Source organism: Palaemon carinicauda, chromosome 4, assembly GCF_036898095.1.
Source record: "Palaemon carinicauda isolate YSFRI2023 chromosome 4, ASM3689809v2, whole genome shotgun sequence".
Lineage (NCBI taxonomy): Eukaryota > Metazoa > Arthropoda > Malacostraca > Decapoda > Palaemonidae > Palaemon > Palaemon carinicauda.
Genome location: NC_090728.1, coordinates 97,262,846 through 97,275,282, shown reverse-complemented (window position 1 = coordinate 97,275,282; position 12,437 = coordinate 97,262,846). Strand labels below are relative to the sequence as shown.

The following is a 12,437-nucleotide window of genomic DNA, read 5'->3' as shown; positions in this document are numbered from 1 at the left end:
TGCTTTTCCAACTAGGGTTGTAGCTTGGATAGTAATAATAATAATAATAAAAATCAGTAATGACAAGTTGCTTGTCCTCCTGGTCAAACCATTCCAAGAGAGCTGTTGAGAGAAACTTAAACAGCTCGATCTTTTTGCTGTCCACTCGTAGGAAGTTCTTCCAGTTTCCTGGTATGGATGCGGCGGCCGCCACACGTCTCCGCACGCCCTGTCCCCGCTTTGCACATGTACTACCTTTCAGTGAATCAGCAAGGTAAGTATCCCAGATCAGATCCAGGCGTGACACTGTTTGCAGCTTAGCAGATATATATGGAATGAAGATCTGATGTGCGTACTCTTCAAAGGTCTTTGATACAGCCGGCTTCAGCATCTGGACGATAGCTGCTCCATCAAGCACTATACAGGTAGTGACAGGAGTATCTGTCTTAGCGTCGGAGATTTCTTCCAAACATGTGATGAGATCACTCTTGGTACCAGTGAAGAGGTACCATCGGACAGTGCAGGAGGACATGCGTGGTTCTCATGACGAAAGAACTCTTCAAAGTTTCCATTCCTCGTCTGGCAGCCAATGTACAGGCGTGCGAAGAGTTCACGGTCATTTTTGATGGAGGTGAGCTGTTGCTGACCTTTGCTCTGGCTTCTTGGAGTTGAAGGGCTGAATACCTTCAGCTTGTTACGAGGTATGGGGTCGTCCACTGCCTTTGTTCTGTCCAACAGACACTCTCTGGTGAAAGCCTCGAAGTGCTCTTGGCCAATCTTCTTGGCATTCATCACGGTCTCCACGGCAGCAGGACCTGCAATGTCCTTTGAATCCAGTATGACTAGATCCTGGCTCTCCTCCTCGAATGGGTTACCCATCTCCTCTATTACACCAACAAGAGAGCAGACATCTCTCACAAATGAGGCCTGTACACTTGTAGTCTGATCATGATGGCGTGTGTCTGTTGTTTGCCGTCTACAGTGTTGGTTCCCATCTTGGAATTCTTCGATCACTCTAGCAACTTCTGGTCCTGCAACCATCCAGTGACGAAGGGCACTAGGGTTGTCAGTAACCCCAACTGCGTCACCGTCGCCTTTGATGCAGGCATTATTCTGCTCATGTGCCTGGTCAGGCGGGATTGAAGAGAACACCCTCTGCGTTTTTTTAACTGTGAAGTGACCTTCGCTGAATTTTCTGGCTACATTTGGGTGTTTGGTAGTTAGCTCGGCCATGTCCTTCAGGTGCACTGGTATCCACCTAGCATAGTGGGTATGATCTAGTACAGTTAGACACCAGAATCGAGTCAAAAGCAGCATTAGACCCACTGATAATCAAAAATGAAGATTTCAAATGGCGGCCATTTTGAAATCCAATATGGCGGCTCAGTGGTAAAAAATACGCAATGCAGATTGTAACCATTGGATTCCTTCCCCCTCAAAACCTACACTTAGGCACCAGGATCGAGTCAATAGCCATTTTAGATCCACAGATAAGCGCAAATGTAGATTTCAAATGGCATCCATTTTGAATTCCAATATGGCAGACAAGACTAGAGAATTCCGAGTGGCTCAATATCTGAAAATGTTCGCCATATGTCAATGTACATTTGTGCCAAATTTGGTGCTTGTATCACAAAATGCACAATAGGTTAGCTATGCTGCCCCACTACTACGGCATTCATCGGTAAACGACGCATGCTTATCATCAACAACAATAACAACGAAGGTCTGAGGTAAAATTACAAAACGACTCGAGATAAAAAGTAAATTGCGTAAAACGTCGCCTGGGTCTAAGCAAACCAAGACGTAACCGGTTAATCATCCCGCGTTCTGATAAGAAGCACCAACACCATCAGCAGCCAAGGAGTGGCCCGTGTGACCTTCTGGAGAACCGATAAGATAACAAGCAAGATAAACACCCAGAGAGCGCAGACCTCCGCCAAGGCAGCCCGGTTCTTGACCTTCACTAGACCAATGTTCCCCTGTGGATCAACAGGTCCGGAAGAATACCGGGCCGTAATGTGGTGATTGCTAGACCTTGTGATGGCTTTATGCTTAAAATTTGTGCGAAGTATTATATGCTTTAATTTTTAATTAATAAGTAAAAATTTCCAAATTACTCCAATCTCGGTAGAAAATAATTTTACGGCAATCTTAATTCTAATCCCTTCTCAGTTAGCTCATTTCTGACATATCCTGAATCTTCATCAAAATCTATTCGTTACTCTTTTGAGTTTGGCTGGTGACAAACAAACATAAAACATAATATCCTTGGCAATATTAAACCTCCTTGTTGGCGGAGGCATTTGACCGTAATTGAGATAAGATAACACTGGTTGGTATTTACGAGAGAAATGAGAAGTGCATTGCAAACTCATTGCAAGAAATTATATGATTGCAAGAGTCGTGAAGGTCGGCTAACAGTTGGCCTTATGGCTCGATGGTTACTTATGTTGAAAGTGTTTCGTTTCCTGTCGTATACCGTTATCGTGATCTTGACGTTTCCTTGTTTCCTTTCCTCACGGGGATAATTTCCCTATTGGAGCCCTTGGGCTTTTAGGATACTGCTTTTCCAACTATAATAATTAACTGATCCTTTTCGTTGGAACAACCATACGTATGCCAATATCGATCCTGATAGGTTAAGGTGATTGGGTAGGGTCGTTATGCTAATTTGGAAGGTTAGGTTGTCTTGATTGGTTCAATTATGTTAGTCTGAATGGGACGGCTAATTTAGGCTGATTGGATAAGTTTAGGTTAGTCTGATAAGGAAGATAAAGTCACTTTGATTGCAGTTAAGCTGATTAGGCAGGTAGTACGTTGGCCAGGACACCAGTCACTCGTTGAGATACTACCACTAGAGAATTATGGCCAGACTGTACTACATTGGATCCTCCTTACTGGTTACGGTTCATTTTCCTTTTGCCTACACATACACCGAATAGGCTGGCCTTTTCTATACATATTCTCCTCATTCCTCATACACCTAAAACCGCTAAGATAATTGAAGAGGGGTAAACTACTTCACTGTAATTGTTTAGTAGTTACTTTCCACATGGTGGGGGTAGAAGAGACTCTTTAGCTATGGTCAGCAGCACTTCTAGGACCACACTCCAAGAGCAAACCATTGCTCTCTAGTCTTGGGTAGTGCCATGGCCTCTGTACTATGGTCTTCCACCATCTTTGTGTAGAGTTCTCTTGCTTGAGGGTACACTCAAGCACACTATTCCTTCTGTTTTTTTATTTCCTTTCTTCGCAGGGCTATTTTCCCAGTTGAAGTCTTTGAGCTTAGAGGATTCTGCCTTTCCAACTAGGGTTGTATCTAAGCTAGTAATAGTGATACGTTATGCTGTTTGGGTAAGTTATATAGACTGATCGGTAGTTATTCAGATTATGATCTGGATTGTGGCGTAGGTTAAGTTAAATTAGGCTGACTGGGTAGGTTGGTTAAGGTGTCTTTGAAAAGGGTGAAAGGCGTCAACATTACATATGCATAAACACAAAGATACGAAGCAGCAAAAAGTTATTTATTCTGAAAGAAAAGTAGGTGTTGAAATAAGATCGCATTTAATAGAATCAATAGTTTATTTCTTTCACGTTAAATATACACATTTTCCTATTTCTTAAAAAAACTTAGGTTCTGAAATATTTAGAAATGTCATCACTTAACAATATGGGAATAATTATCCTTACAGTAGTTCAAAAAATAAGAACAAAAATAACTTGAAAAACATCAGCGTTAGATTTAAAGAAATGTTGATAAAATCAAATAAATGCTTTCCCTCTAAATGACAATTTGAATACAAAACTAAATTAAGTATGAAGCAAAAGAAACATTTAGTACCTTTAATAAAAGTTGTGTCATGAGACACATAGCCTACAATGCTATTCAAATAAATGCTCCTAACAGTCGCTGGGTGTATTCCAGGAAAAAATTAGACCGAAAAAAATACAAAAGTTTAGACTCGATATTACTAAGCCTAAACCGTACATGGCCTAGAAGAGTTTTCTTTTAAAGGGGTGGATGGTGTTGAAAAAACTCTCTTCAGGTGTCTTTGAAATCAAATGCCAGAAGCGCAGAAGAGGACAAACAGCAATAGAAGTATTCGCACGAAGAGGCCAAACAGTATTAGAAGTATTATCATTTGGATCTGAAAGAAGAAGACAATAATCTTATTAGCAGTGACATGCAACTACTACTATTGTGTGACTTACAGTACGTTCTAGCTTCAAAAAATGAAGCTTGTGATAAGAAAATATGCCAACATCTAGTCTCAACTCTTTGTATCTGTACTTAATACTGCAATTGTAAACGAAGTCATTAATACCAGCACTAACAACACGTACTTTATTACTATTATTATAATTATTATTAGTCAAACCGTAATTGTGCCCGTTCTGACAAAACAGGTGGATATGTCTTTTCCAATTACAGGCACCCCGACTTATCTATAATAATTTGTCACGGGTAAGTTAAGGATGGAGGTGATAGTGTAACATAAAAAATGATAAAGAAAGCTGGTGACGTGAGCCTAAACGTCTAAGTGGATTTTTTTACATAAATCTCTCTCTCTCTCTCTCTCTCTCTCTCTCTCTCTCTCTCTCTCTCTCTCTCTCTCTCTCGTAGGATGCTACAAACCCAATTAAACTCAAACAGTAAAATAGCGCAAAGAAAAAAGGAAACAGATTATGCCCGAGTGTACCCTCAAGCAAGAGAATCCTAACCGGGACAGTGGAAGACTATGGTGCAGAGGCTATGGCACAACCCAGACTACAGAACAATAGTTTGACTTTGGGGTGTCCTCCTAGAAGAGCTGCTCACCATAGCTAACGTCTCTTCTACCCAAAAGTAATTAATGAGTATTTTAGTCTATATTTGTACAATAGATATCAACATGATTTAGCCGAGATCGTGAACCCTACACTCATTGTGTTTATTATAAAATAAATCTTATTGGAAGCTACTTACCAGGCATGAGCATAGACGTCTGCACGCTAAAGGCCCGTTCTTGTCCTCAATGTTTCCTTTTCCGGGATCAGGAGCCTGTGATTTGTGAAAAGGGAAAATGGGTTAATTGCTCAACCCAAGAACAAGACTATATATATATATATATATATATATATATATATATATATATATATATATATATATATATATATATATATATATATATATATATATATATATATATATATAATCTCTGTGTGTGTAGGCCTACATACATTAGAACGAATAACAACTATTTTGTTCCTTTTCTCTGGTACCTGATCAGCCTTTGATAGCTGAGCTAACCACCATTCTTTTCCTTAAGTTTTTTTTAACACTTTCCAATGATTTCTATGTAAAAAAAAAGTCAAATGATTAAATCATAATCTTAAAATATCCTTTAAGCATAAATTGGTTGGAGTTGTGGCTTCCCACCGCATAGGCCTAGTCTTTCCGTATTGAACTTCATAATTATATTGTTACTATACATTTTGATTTGTAGACCTAAGGTTGCTTTTCCGATGAATAATATTGTTGAATATCAAATTAATGTCTAATTTACTTAGAACTGACACTTGGTTAACATAAATCGCAATACTATAACAGAGAAATGTGCATATGGTTTGAAATATTTTTCAATTTCAAACATCTCAAACTGGGGAAAAGAGAATAGGCTACCAGTTCGTTCTGAATTGGGCCTACGAATAACGTTTTTAAATATATTTAACCTGAGCGTAAAACAATGAAGAGTAGCATCTTATATCGAAGCGCCTAACATTTTAAACATTATACTAAGTTGAAGAACATCTGGAAGTTAAGGTCAAAGCACTTTCTAATAAGAGCATTCGTTGGTACAATACCCAATTAATTGGCAAGCTGTATAACCCTGTTAATTTTTAAAATAACATAAATCATTTGCTTAAATACAGCAATGTATGTAGATTACCATTTTTTTTATTTCTATGTAAAAAAGGGAATTCACTGAGACATGATTTCTAACTTACGTCTACTGTTATAGCAATTGCTGAGTCTCGTACGTCCTTCATGACTGATTGTTTAATGAACACTGAAGATGATGTCAACAGTCAACGTGAAGTTTGTGAACTGATGATCATGAAAAGTTTTTGAAAGATTCTTCTTTTGTTTAATGTTGCTAACGTTTATAGTCAATGAAATCGCTCTTTGATTTTTTTTTTTTTTTTAGACTCTTGGTTCTTATAAGAAAAGTGTAGCCACTTAAATGATATTCCGTAGATATAAATACACCTCTGAAGGCCTATCTTAATCGAACTATGACGTGACGTGGGAGATGATGAATGGAGAGGTAGGCCTAGTACCGCTAGAGAGTTGTGGGGTCCTTTGGTCAGAGAGTACTACATTGGATCCTTCTCTTTGGTTACGGCTCATTTCCCGTTTGCTACATACACCGAATGGTCTGGCCTATTCTTTACAGATTCTCCTCTGTCCTCAAACAATTCTTCCTCGCTCAAGGGGTTAACTACTGCATTGTAGTTGTTCAGTGACTACTTTCATCTTGGTAAGGGTAGAAGACTCTTTAGCTATGTTAAGCAGCTCATCTAGGAGAAAGACACGCCAAAATCAAACCATTGTTCTCTAGTCTTGGATAGTGCCATAGCTCTGCACAATGGACTTTCACTGTCATGAGGTAGGGTTCTCTTGCTTGAGGGTACACTCTGGCACACACTTCTATTTAATTGTTCCTCCTCTTGTTTTTTTTTTTAGTTTTTTTTATAGTTTATATATGAAATATTTATTTCAATGAAGTTACTGTTCTCAAAAAAAATATTTTATATTAATTGTTAATTACCTTTGCTTGTAGTAATAGTTAATATTTAATACTTATTATTTATTATTTAATATTTGATATTTATTATTAAGAATTTAGTTTTTAGTATTTAGTATTTAGTACTTACTATTTACTATTTTTTCCTTACTATTTATCATTTACTATTTACTATCTACTATCTACCATATACTATCTGCCATATACTATCTACTATATATTACTAATATTGATATTGATATTGATATCGATATCGATATCGATAGCAACAATAATAATAATAATAATAATAATAATAATAATAATAATAATAATCCTATCAATAATATTATTATTAATAATATTAATAATATTAATAATAATATTAATATTAATAATATTAATATTAATGATATAAATATCAATAATACTAATATTAATAATATCTATATTAAGAATATTAATGTTAAGATTATTTTTATTAATAATATCAATATTAATATTAATGTTAAGAATATAAATATTAATATTAATAATATTAATATTACTATTAATAATATCATTAATAATAATATCAATATTCATAATATTAATATTATTATTATTAATATTATTAATATTGATATTATTGATATTGATATTATTATTATTAATATTATTAATATTAATATTATTAACATAAACATTATCAATATTGACATCATTGATATTAATATTATTAATAATAATAATATTATTATTAATATTAATATTAATAGTGTTAATACTAATATTAATATCATTAATAATATTATTAATGTTATTATTATTATTATTATTATTAATATTGATAATATTAATTTTATTAATATTGATATTATTAACATAAATATTATTAATATTATTGTTATTAATATAAATATTATTAATATTACTATTGTTATAATTATTATTATTACAATTATTTATTATTATAATTATTAATGATATTATTAATATTATTATTATTGATATTAATATTACTATCATTTATGTTATTAATATTGATATTGTTAATAATAAAATATTAATATTAATATTATTAATATCATTGATATTAATATTAATATTATAAATATTAATAATATTTATGTTAATATTATCAATACTAATATTAATATTGTTGACAAAAATATTTATATTAAAAATATTAATATTAATATTATTATTATTAATATCAATATTATTAATATTATCATTGATATTATTATTACTAATATTGATATTATTAACAATAATATTATTGATATTAATATCGTAGCTTATTATTATTATTATTATTATTATCAATATGAATAATATTAATATTAATATTGATATTATTAGTATTAATATTATTATTAATAATAATATTATTAATATTAATATTAATATTATTAGTATCAATATTAGTATTATTATTATCAATATTAATAATGATATGAGTAATATTAGTATCAATACCATTAATATCAATATTGATATTATTAACAATAATAATAATATTAATATTCATATTAATATTAATATTATCAATATTAACATTATTATTATTAATATTATCAATATAAATATTATTATTAATATTATTAATATTAATATAGATATTAATATTATTAATATTAATATAGATATTAATATCAATTTTATTATAACATTAATAATATTAAAATTATTAATATTAATATAATTAATATCAATGTTATTAATAGTAATATCAATATTATTATTATTAATATTTTTATTATTAATATAAATATTAATATTACAAATGTTAATATTATTAGTAATATTAATTTTAGTATTATTATTATTATTAATATTAATAATATTAATATTATCCTTAATATCAATAATATTAATATTATCATTAATATTAATATTAATATTAATAATATTGATATCATTATTAATATTATTAGTATTATCAATATTATTATTATTATTATTATTATTATTATTATTATTATTATCAATATTGTTAATATTAACAATATTAATAATATTATCAATATTATTAATATTATTAATATCATTAATATTATTAATATTATTAATATCATTAATATTATAATTCTTAAGATTATTAATATTATTTAAATATCAATATTAATATTATTTTTATTTTCATTATTACTATTATTGTTATTATTAATATTATTTACATTTATATTAATGTTAACATTATTATTAATATTATTTACATTTATATTAATGTTAACATTATTATTAATATTAATATAATGAATATTGATATCAATATTAATATTGATTCTAATATTAGTACATACATAGATATACCAAGGCACTTGCCCCAATTTTGGGGATAGCCTACATCAAACAAATGAAACAGAAAAGGGGACCGCTCCTCTCTACGTTCCTCCTAGCCTGACAAGAGACCCAACCGAGTTCGGCAGGTACTGCTATGGTGCCACAGCCCACCCTCTCCCGTTATCCACCACAGATGAAGCTTCATAAAGCTGAATCCCCATCTGCTGCTACCTTCGCGGTCATCTATGGCACCGGAAGAAGCAGAAGGGCCTACCGGAACTGCGTCACAATCGCTCGCCATTCATTCCTATTTCTAGCACACTCTCTTGCCTTTCTCACATCTATCTATCCTCATATCACCCAGAGCTCTCTTCACTCCATCCATCCACCCAAACCTTGGCCTTCCTCTTGTACTTCTCCCATCAACTCTTGCATTCATCACCTTCTTTAGCAGACAGCCGTTTTCCATTCTCTCAACATGGCCAAACCACCTTAACACATTCATATCCACTCTAGCTGCTGACTCTTTTCTTACACCCATTCACACCCTCACTACTTTGTTCCTAACCCTATCTACTCGAGACACACCAGCCATACTCCTTAGACACTTCACCTCAAACACATTCAATTTCTGTCTCTCCGTCACTTTCATTCCCCACAACTCCGATCCATACATCACAGTTGGTACAATCACTTTCTCATACAGAACTCTCTTTACATTCATGCCCAAACCTTTATTATTTACTACTCCCTTAACTGCCCCCAACACTTTGCATCCTTCATTCACTCTCTGACGTACATCTGCTTCCACTCCACCATTTGCTGCAGCAACAGACCCCAATTACTTAAACTGATCCACCTCCTCAAGTAACTCTCCATTCAACATGACATTTAACCTCGCACCACCTTCCCTTCTCGTACATCTCATAATCTTTCTCTCACCCACATTAACTCTCAACTTCCTTCTCTCGCACACCCTAATCGGCCAAGCTTCTCTTCCGCATCTGCAACCAGTACAGTATCATCCGCAAACAACAACTGATTTACCTCCCATTCATGGTCATTCTCGTCTACCAGTTTCAATCCTCGTCCAAGCACTCAAGCATTCACCTCTCTCACCACTTCATCAACATACAAGTTAAACAATCACAGCAACATCACACACCCCTTTCTCAGCCCCACTCTTACCAGAAACCAATCGCTCACTTCATTTCCTATCCTAACACATGCTTTACTACCTTTGTAGAAACTTTTCACTGCTTGCAACAACCGTCCACCAACTCCTTATAATCTCATCACATTCCACATTGCTTCCCTATCAACTCTATCATGCGCTTTCTCCAGATCCATAAACGCAACATACACCTCCTTATCTTTTGCTAAATATTTCTAGCATATCTGCCTAACTGTAAAAATCTGATTCATACCACCCCTACCTCTTACAAAACCACCCTGTACTTCTAAGATTGCATTCTCTGTTTTATCCTTGATCCTGTTAAAAGTATTGTCCCATACATCATGGGGGCCAGACTGCAATACTATTTTAAAACTATACAAGGCCTTAATTTTTTCCAAAATTAGTTATGGATGTGAAATATACTCTTCAGCAACCCCAAGCAAGTTAAAAATATTAGACTCGATAGATCATGCAGGTATCAGATTGTCTACAGGAGCATTTAAAACCTCCCCTATCCCAAGTCTCCTTGTTGATGCTGGAGAGTTACCTCTAGACCTTTACCGAATATATTCCATTATTCGGTATTGGTTTAGATTGCAAAGACTCCCTAACTCTTTAGCCTTTCTGCAAGCCTTGTAAGACACGCATCATACTTTGAGTTGCACCCAAAATCTCCTCAACCTTATGGCTTTCGGGTGAAACGATTATTAAACAGTCTGGATATAATTAGAAGTAAGGTACTTCCATTCAAGGTATTATCAACGCCTCCATGGAAATTACCAGAGATATCTTTTTGTAAATACTTTATTGGAGTTAAGAAGAATATGACTGACCTAGAAGCCAGGTCTCTTTTTATGGAACATGTTGAAGAACATAGAGGATCGACTTTTATATATATAGATGGCTCCAAATCTGATGCTGGCGTTGGATTTTGAGTACATAGTAATGATTTTAATTGTAGAGGTGTACTTCCTCTATCAGCTTCCATATTTACTGCTGAACTGTATGGCATACTAACCGCTATTGAGAAAATAGCGTTGGAGAAGGAGGGTAATTTTACAAATTTTAGTGATGCAAGGAGTGTCCTTCAAGCTTTAGAAGTTTTTAATTCTAGCAACCCTCTAGTTTTAAAGATTTTAGAATGGCTTTTTATTATTGGACGGAGAGGTATAACAGTTAGATTTTGTTGGGTTCCAGCACACGTAGGTGTGTCTGGGAATGAGAAGGCAGATTCACTGGCAAAGAATGCTGCATCCGAGTTGCTGCCAAGAAGATATCCCATTCCGTGTAACGATTTCCTACCTAACATCAAGAAATTGCTTTGTAATAAATGACAACAGCACTGGGATAGTCTAGATGACAATAAAATGAGAGAAGTAACAAATGCCATATCTCCTTGATGCCCTGAAAATGAGAGACTTCTCTCTGTCGTCTCCGTATTGGTCACACTCGGTTGACACATGAGTTTCTGCTGAAGGGCCAACACCAACCCTATTGTGAAGACTGTTTAGTACCTCTAACAGTGAGGCATTTGTTGAGCGAATGCCCCAATTATAATAACTTAAGGAATAGATATTTGTTTGAGGCTCGAGGTGACAGTGGCAGGTTCATCTTCGCCAAGATTCTTGGACATGATGTGTCCTACTATGCAAGTGGCTTTTTTAGATTTATTTCAGAAGCAGGTCTTCTGAAAACTATCTAACGTTTATAATGACATCCAACTTTTACGGTTTTAATTGAATAATCTTTAATTTTTTTGTATATATAAACTAAATGATATCAGCGTCAATGACCTTAGATGTCAGGGTGCCTGAAAACCTTAAATCAATCAATCAATCAATCTTAAATGTCTGTCATAATGATACTTGGCTTAACCACCTGTCCTAAAGATGCTTGGATTAACCGCCTGGCCTAATGATGCTAGGCTAAACTGCCTGGCCTACTGATGATTGGCTTAACTGCCTGGCCTAATGATGCTTGGCTTAACTGCCTGGCCTAATGATGCTTGGCTTAACTGCCTGGCCTACTGATGCTTGGCTTAACCGCCTGGCCTAATGATGCCCTGCATAACTGCCTGGCCTACTGATGCTTGGTTTAACTGCCTGGCCTACTGATGCTTGGCTTAACCAGTTGGCCTAATGATGTTTGGCTTAACCGCCTGGCCTGGAGATGCTTGGCTTAACCACCTAGCCTAATGATACTTTGCTTAACCGCCTGGCCTACTAATGCTTGGCTTAACCGCC

The 12,437-nt window shown here is 34.2% G+C and overlaps 1 long non-coding RNA gene across 1 annotated transcript; it reads right to left on the bottom strand.

Moving 5' to 3' along the window:
* Positions 1 to 3,612: 3,612 nt before the first annotated feature.
* On the bottom strand, positions 3,613 to 6,123 carry LOC137639140 (uncharacterized). Its single transcript, XR_011044237.1, has 3 exons — positions 5,971 to 6,123; positions 4,949 to 5,023; positions 3,613 to 4,130 (listed from the first exon to the last, which is right to left on the bottom strand). It is a non-coding gene; the product is annotated as an uncharacterized lncRNA (long non-coding RNA).
* Positions 6,124 to 12,437: the final 6,314 nt, after the last annotated feature.